The 8,763-nt window shown below is 41.2% G+C and overlaps 1 protein-coding gene across 2 annotated transcripts in view; it reads right to left on the bottom strand.

Annotated features, from left to right (window-relative positions):
- FSIP1 (fibrous sheath interacting protein 1) overlaps positions 1-8,763 on the bottom strand; it is a 95,662-nt gene that overhangs the window by 8,133 nt on the left and 78,766 nt on the right. Inside the window, exon 14 of one of the 2 annotated variants that reach the window (XM_083614906.1) lies at positions 8,315-8,407. The exons of the other annotated variant lie outside the window; for it this stretch is intronic. The gene's annotated coding sequence lies outside the window, so the exon portion shown is untranslated. Of the gene's footprint in view, positions 1-8,314; positions 8,408-8,763 lie in introns of those variants that run through there. 2 annotated transcript variants of the gene reach the window in all.

Genomic DNA, 8,763 nt, shown 5'->3' with positions numbered 1-8,763 from the left:
TCAGTTCTCCCTGCCTTTGATCCATTTCAATCAGCTATCCTCTTGGCAAGAAAGCTGTGTATTTTTTTACCTTCCATTCCAATAAACTGTTAGTGAAAAATGTCATAAAGAAAGCATACCTTTACCTTCTAATACGTAAGGGACTCCACAAAGTTGTACTCATAGCAGTCCCTACCCTTTGCAGAGTTTCATTAACACAATGTTCAATCTTGTCCACCTGTAACTCACCCCCCTTAGCCTTCCCACATGGGCACCACTTTTTTAAAAAGTTATTTCCGAATTCTCACTGCTGCATCCCCCTCTGTTCACAATGCACTTGCATAGCTTTGACTCGAGACTGAGAAGCAAAACCATCTTTTTAGAAACAAACAAAATGGCTGCAACTTACCCTCTTGAGGATGGTTTGTGACACATCAGCAGAAGGCATTTACAGTGGTGCCCCGCAAGACGAATGCCTCGCAAGACGGAAAAATCGCTAGACGAAAGGGTTTTCTGTTTTTTGAGCTGCTTCGCAAGACGAATTTCCCTATGGGCTTGCTTCGCAAGACGAAAACGTCTTGCAAGTTTGTTTCCTTTTTCTTAACACCGTTAATACAGTTGCGACTTGACTTCGAGGAGCAACTCATAGAACGCAGTGTACATAGTAGCCTTTTTTGAGGTTTTTAAAGACTTTGGTGATTTTTGAAGCTTCTCCAAAACTTCTTTTGCAGCCATTTGGTAAGTTAAGCTTTTAAAACTTTTCTGGGGGGTTTTGGATTTTGGGTTGGGGTGTTTGGAATTCAAGGACTTGGTGTTGGGGAGGGGTTTGCAAGAATCTGGAAGCTTGTGTGTGCTTTTTCTGCATTTTTATGATTTTTTGTGACCATTGGGCCACTCTGCTGTTTTTTTAAAAAAATTCTGGGTTTGAATTTTGAAATGCTCTCTACAGTATGTGTGACTTTATTTTTTTTATAAGATATTTATTAAGATTTTATAAACAGACAAAAGTTACAAAATAAAGAATAAAAAAACAAGAAATAAGAAAAATACAAGAATACAAATGAAGAATACAAAATACATAAACAATAAATGATAAATAAAAAAGCACAATTAAAAACAAATCAATCTTTTCATGTCTTAAGTTTCGTTTACATATTTTCCTGACCTCCTCACGCCTCCCTTTTTTGTATTCCATTTTACATAGTTAATTCAGCAAATCCTTACCCTCTTTGTTTTTATCTTAATTATATATCTTAACATATTGAACTTCATATTTTCATCTAATTATCAATCCTTTTTTACATATTCTTTTAACTTTGTTACTAAAGCCATCTCATTTCAATCCTACATCATTTTAACATTCATTAATTTTACAGTGTTTCTGCAAATAGTCTTTAAATTTCTTCCAATCTTCTTCCACCAACTCTTCTCCCTGGTCTCGGATTCTGCCAGTCATTTCCGCCAATTCCATATAGTCTATCACTTTCATCTGCCATTCTTCCTAGGTAGTCAACCATTGTTTCTTGCTCTTTAACTCTGTGTAAATCATGTTCATTTGTGATTGTTTCCAAATAGTGCTAGATATTCTACAAACTTCAAAAAAAAGTCCATTGCTAGCACTATGCAGCTTTTCTGTTGTACCATGGAATTAAATAATTAAATTAAATTAAATTAATCCAATCAAACTAGTTGTCAGAATCTGGCCATTTTAACCATATCCATCGCACGGAATATTGACCCAAGGGAAACTGAACATGGTGTAGCCTGTTTTGTTACCAGTTAAACATCAGTCCTTTGGCAATTGTGTTAATCCTGACTTGTGCAACAGTGACTGGAGTCCTAGACCAGAAAGCTGCTTGCATAAGGAAATGCTCTATGCTGGTGCAGCAGAAGTCGTCAGAACAGTGAGGTCAGTCATAGGCCATAGATACTGTGACACATGCACATGCGGGGCTCTTGCAAGAGTGCACAGAGAGCAGGGCCAGGAAGGAGGGAGGAACTAAGGATAAGCTGAGTGGTTCTAATGCATGTAACCTTATGTCAGCAAAGCACAGCAGCAACACATCTTTTAAAAGCCAAGTGTAGAGCAAAAAAAAAAAGTATTTATTAAGAGTTTCACATTTTTAGATTCAAACTTTTGAATTTGGGCACATGATGGTTGACTACTTTTTCTGCTATCGACTTTGAGGGAAGCTTATCATTTATTTAAACAGTTTATATACTGCTTAACTGCAGTCATTTAATCAGTGCCCAATAAATGCAAAATGGTAAAAATCAGGTAAAACTATAAAATCAGACTCCAGTTTAAATAAATAAATAAATCTTAAATCAGATTGATAATGACCGCTCCCCGCTTAAAACGGGGGGCGCCCTTTGCGTGGACGCGTGCAGCCCCTAGGTCTGGAGCGGCTCCATCAGCATAGGCTTGGCTTTGCCTTCCCTCAGGTGGGATACCTGGAGGTCTCCGCCTACCTCAGTCAGTTGTCCAATCCCACCTGGGGGAAGCGTTGCCAAGGAGACCAGGCCAGGTAGGGGAGGGATTACCTGCCCACACAATAGAGCGTGCTGAAATTCAGTACTATTGCACCTTTCCCTGATTTCTAGAAATCCCCCAAATCCAACAGCATCTATTATTAGGAATGTTGAAACCATACCTTCGAATTGTAGGAATTGAATTTGCTTGAGAATTCCACCCCCACCCCCCGCTCTTGGCTGCCCCAAATACTTGCATAAAGTGCAGCTTTCCTACTTTGACACAAATATGTTCTTGGACCCAATACTTTATGGGCACCATAACCTGGGGCTGCCCGGAGAATCTCATTATTATCCTAATTATAATATTAATTCCCAAACAGCATTTTCAACCTGATCTCTCTTTACCTGCAGACTGTTATTTCTGTTGGTTGACCTACATAAAGGAAACCTGTGTTGAATAGGTAAAGATTTACTCCAAGGGTCCAAATAAATAAATAAAGGATGGCAATGCCAAGAAGAAGCAGCAGAAAGGAATGCTCTTGGAACACAGTTCCTTTCAATGACTTCTTTTTGTTTTAAGCTCATATTGTATTTCTGCCTGGTTTATGTGTTTGGAAAAGTGCTCCCTCTTTGACAAGGATAGATCACTTAAAGCTCTAAGCCACAGTTATCCATTACACTGGGCCACTGGATACAGTCCCGGTGAAGCTGGCCAAATGCCTTGCTGAATTAAATGAGACTCCACAACATGGTTTACAGCTTACAACTGATTCCATTATATATCAGGCAGCTTCTCTGCAATAATATATTAGAGGTATAAAACAATGCTGAATCTTGCACACTGTTTATTAGCAAGGGTGTGTGTGTGTGTGTCTGTGCAGAATGAAAAACATTGGCAGGTACTGGGAATCTTTCATATCTGGAGTGTTATCTTGTGTCACTATTTTGATTTCTTATTCAGAAAGGAATACTATCGTGTCTTGTAGTGCTCATGGCTAGCAGCAGTTAATGGAAGACTGCAGTATGATGGAGCTGCATTTTGTTGGAAGCTGCCCAGAGTGGCTGGGGAAACCCAGCCAGATGGGTGGGATATAAATAATAAATATATTATGATGATGATGATGATGATTACTACTACTACTACTACTCAAATGTTATGGTAGACAGAAGAATAATTCCCCACTTGGATGGTGTGTTTGGCATCGTATCCATGGAATCCTTAATGCGTAGACTGACCTTAAGCTGTCTCAGCTGTCCAACTCTGCATCAGCTAAAGCATCAGAACCATCAGTCTGATTCACAGCGCAATATAGGAGTCTCAAAATTATCTTGCTGCTGGCATCTCTCTGTCTCGAGAGACAATGGAGTGCTCCTCCAGGGGTGAAGTCAAACCACTGGAGAATCGCAGTGCCTGTTGTGGCTGCAGAGACCGTTAACTCATAACTTCTGCCTCCCACGCTGCTTTTGTTGCATTAGCGGCACTGAAGTCTCCTCTCTGGGGTGCAAGCCTGGGTGGTATGTACGGAAGTGCTGAGCTGCCAAGATGACAAGACCCCCCTCTTGGCCTCACTGATTTGGGACAAAGCAAAGAAGAGCAATACATTTGGTACCTGCTTGGTTGCATGCAGGAGTAGCTGGAAGGAGGCATACAAGATGCCATCCAACTACCTTAGGGACTGCACTCTGGATTTATGTAGGGCTTGGTCCTTAGCCTATTCTTCTCCCAAAGGTGTCCCGCAAGGCAGCGGGTATGTATTTTTCCTCAGGGTTTACTCCCGAAGCATTTCTCACAAATGAGTATGGCCGCAAGGCAGCGGAGGTTTAGCATCAGTTTTCCTTCTCCTAGATGGGCTACCTTCCCAGGTTGGCAAGTCCCATCTGCCCCTCACATCCCTCTACAGGACATGCACAAACCACCTTCATGCTCTCATCTGCTCAATCTGCTTGAACCTGTCTTTGCATACAGGGGAAATCCCTAACTCACCAAGGGTTTGAGGCCAATCGGCTACCCTCACCTAGTTTAGCCACACCCCATGAAACAGCTTCAAAGACATTAAAGGTAAAGGTACCCCTGACCATTAGGTCCAGTTGCAGACGACTCTGGGGTTGCGGCACTCATCTCGCTCTATAAGCCGAGGGAGCCGGCGTTTGTCCACAGACAGCTTCCAGGTCATGTGGCCAGCATGACTAAGCCGCTTCTGGTGAAACCAGAGCAGCGCACGGAAACACCATTTTCCTTCCCTCTGGAGTGGTACCTATTTATCTACTTGCACTTTGACGTGCTTTTAAACTGCTAGGTGGGCAGGAGCTGGGACCGAACAACGGGAGCACACTCTGTCGCAGGGATTCGAGCCGCCGACCTTCTGATCGGCAAGCCCTAGGCTCAGTGGTTTAGACTACAATGCCACCTGCGTCCCTCTTCAAAGACATTAGGCCTGCATTTGAGAGAAATCTTCTTCCAGGCTCAACAATTAATCCAGCAGTGCATCTAAGTTACAAGTCAGAGTGATGAGATGAGGTGGATCAGTAATAGAAGGTCGAGTTTCCCCCTTTTTCACTCAAAGGGCCTGCTGATATTTAGCAACTCTACAGAAAATATGCTACACATTTGAAAGCCTTTTTAACTATTCACAGAACCCTTCAGAAGCAAAGAAGCTGATAAAATAGAACCATATTTATCCCTTCCCAAATCTCTGACTAAGCCTTACAAACCATCTAAAGGTAGGTCCTAGTAAAAGTAGCTCACTCCAATGTACATGCAGTTCCCTTGATGCATCCTAGAGATATTAATGAGCTTTTGGGCATTAATGGAGATCACAGAATCCTATTAAGGTACAGTGGTGCCTCGCAAGACGAAATTAATTCGTTCCACGAATTTTTTCGTCTAGCGAATTTTTCGTCTTGCGAAGCACGAAATCCCATAGGAATGCATTGAAAATCAATTAATGCGTTCCTATGGTCAAAAAAAGTCCAAACAAAGCCAAATTTGGTACAACAAGAGTTTATTAAGTGCTCTTTAAAGTCAAGGGTGACAAACGGAAACTGCAGAGTTTTGAGAAACTAAAAGATAAAGTGCGAGATTGGCTTCATTATTATCAAATAAGGGAGGCTTATAACTTGGACAAAAAAATTGGCTTCCAGGTGGAAAAATCAAAATTGGAAACAGAACTGTTAGATCCCAAAACTAAGACATTATCAAGAATGTATAACTTGCTGTTGAAATGGAATACTCAGGATGAAACGGTTAAATCTGCTATGATAAAATGGGCACAAGATGTTGGACATAACATAATGTTTGCTGACTGGGAACAGTTGTGGATCACAGGTATGAAATTCAGGATGTGAACAGAAATCGTGTGGCGGCAGCACAACGGCAGCAGGAGGCCCCATTAGCTAAAGTGGTGCCTCAGGTTAAGAGTGGTTTCAGGTTAAGAAAGGACCTCCAGAACGAATTAAGTTCTTAACCCCAGGTACTCCTGTCATTATTTCGATTCATCAACTCCACATTGGCAAATTCTAACTAGCTATGTATCAGATTTAGGCATACCTGTTAAGCTACTTAGTGAAACACAATGGAAGAGTTGGATCAATGCTTTGAAACCAATGAGATATCATCTTTAATACAGTAGAGATCTCTGATGACACGAGTCTGAGAGGTTTCTTTGGAAATACTTCCCAAACTGATGCTAAGGCCCTTGCTGATGCTGTTTCTAAGTTCAAGCTTGTGGTATTCCTTGCTACATGGTACAACATCATTTTTGAAATCAATCTTACAAGCAATCTACTACAAAATAAGAAAGCTGATTTAAATTGAGCTACAAGCCAATTGCAAGTGACCAAGAAGTACCTTGCGGGCTGCAAGTGTGATGAGGGTTTTCAACATGCTTTGATAGATGCTACTGAGATTGCAAAGGAGCTAGAAATACTGCCACAAAGCAAGTTAGAAAAGGGAGAGAGACATGGCAGCTTGAGATATAGGCTCAAGAAGAAGCCACAAGATTCAAAGCAGAAATCCAAAGTAGCTTTCTACTATGATATCTTAGACATGACCATATAATCTGCTGAAGAGATATTCCAACAGCTACAACAGTATAACTCCCTATTTGGCTTCCTGTATGATATACTGTATCAACAACAAACAAACAAAAAATCTACTGAAGCTGTACTTAAGACCTGTAAGAATTTGGAAAAATCTTTGATGCACAATGGAACGAAAGATAGTGGCTTGGCAACTATATCAGTTGAACATGCCCAAGCATCAGCACTTGACCTGAATTGGTGACAAAATTTGCAAAAGAAAAGGCACACAAAGTGAGATGTTGGTGTGCCTGAAATTGAAACTTTTAGAAGACTTAAATGTTAGCATCACAATGTGTGCTGAAAGATTTCCATTCGTATTTGAAAAAGATTGTTCTTGCAATTTAAAATAAATTTATTTTAGCAGTTTTGTGCTTTTTGTTGTTTTCTACAAGACACCCGTTTTTGAAAATTGAAATTAGCAATTTGGGTTGCGGGTGTGGGTGCAGGTAGTTAGCCTTGCCTAGGGTGCAAGAGAGCCTGGCACCGCTGGCACCAGGCAAAAGCCCTGGTAGGCCTCAAAGCTCTGCCCAGTACAAAGGAAGAATGAGAGAATATTAGAGATTTGAAATCCAGCACGAGCAGTTCAAAAGCAGTAATCTTCTGGTTGCTCAGAGTGGAACTTACAAACTCTGTATAAACATTGAGTTTGAAGCTGTTTTACAAGGTGGTATGAAGTGTCAGGAAGAAATTTCTGACAGTAAGAGCTGTTTGACAGGGGAACAAACTCCCTTTGCAGGTTATGGACTCTCCTTCCTTGGTGGTTTTCCTTGGGTGACTATCTGTCTTGAATGCTTTAGTTGAGATTCCTGAATAGCAAAGAGTTGGACTAGATGACCCTTGTGATCCCTTTTGACTCTACACTTCTACGATTCTATGATTCTAAGCGTGTTTTGCCTACAGCACCTGAAGATAGCCATCCTGGTTCAGGAGGGAAAGGAACGATGGTGACATTAGTTCAAGACCTATAGTGGACACAGAAGAAGCAACTCATAGGGAGGAGAAATATCCATAGTCCAGCTGAAACACACCCAAGTACTATCATACATTTTGTTATTGTACACTAAAAACAATTTACAATAATCTGCTACTCTAAAATAACGCAAGTTCACCTATCATACTGCAGTCTTCTTTATTTGAACAGCCAGATTATAATCCAACCCAGAGTTATGAATATATAAGGCCACTGGTTTCAAAAGGCCTAAGCGTGACTTACGGTATGTTTCATTTATGGAGCAGGCCTAGCTGCAAGTTATCATTTTCGCCTTTGTACAATGTCATTGCTCTGTTTATAAAGCAGCCAGTAATACAAATTGACCATGGTCCATCACTAACATTCAATATCACATCTGAACATTTGCCAGCACAGGAAAAATAATACTCCACACAATCTACCTCACTGAAGAGTTTTCAGTGACAATGGTGGGTTGGATTGCTCATTTCCTGCGCAGAATACAAATAGCTCTGATGCCAAATTGTTTCTTATCAGGTGCTGGAGTGTTGATGTAAAACGCTCTGAAAATTTTCAGCAAATTTTGTTACTTTCTACAAACCACCACAACTTCATCTTTAGATAACAAGAAATAACAAGAAATAGGAGCTAAACAGATGAAACAGAGCTCTTTATAGTTCTTACAGAGCACTTCGAATGTTCATCTGCCCTCTTTTATAAGCAGGACTTTGAATTCTGGGAAGGGCAGAAATACCTGCTTAACCGAATTTTTTGCCATAAATGTAAAAGGTAACTCACTCTGGAAGACAGCTTTCCATATTACACATTCCATTTGTAGGCTTCTCCTCTGATCTATCCTATCACTGTTTCTTCTGTGAGTTCAGGGTGGTATACATTTACTCTCACAATCACCCTGTGATGTAGCTGAAGTGGAGAGACAGTGAAGGACACAAGATCACCCTGTGAGTCCAATAACATGAGTAGAGATTTGCAGCCAGTGTGGTGTAGTGGTTAAGAGCGGTAGACTCGTAATCTGGGGAACCGGGTTCATGTCTCCGCGTCTTCGCGTCTCTGCTCCTCCACATGCAGCTGCTGGGTGACCTTGGGCCAGTCACACTTCTCTGAAGTCTCTCAGCCCCACTCACCTCACAAAGTGTTTGTTGTGGGGGAAGAAGGGAAAGGAGAATATTAGCCGCTTTGAGACTCCTTAAAGGGAGTGAAAGGCAGGGTATCAAATCCAAACTCCTCCTCCTCTTCTTCTTCTTCTTCTTCTTCTTTTG

The sequence above is a fragment of the Podarcis filfolensis genome (assembly GCF_964270895.1).
Source record: "Podarcis filfolensis genome assembly, chromosome: 1".
In the NCBI taxonomy this organism is placed as follows: Eukaryota; Metazoa; Chordata; class Lepidosauria; order Squamata; family Lacertidae; genus Podarcis; species Podarcis filfolensis.
The sequence above is the reverse complement of the archived record's forward strand: the minus strand, read 5'-3'. Positions and strand labels throughout refer to the sequence as shown.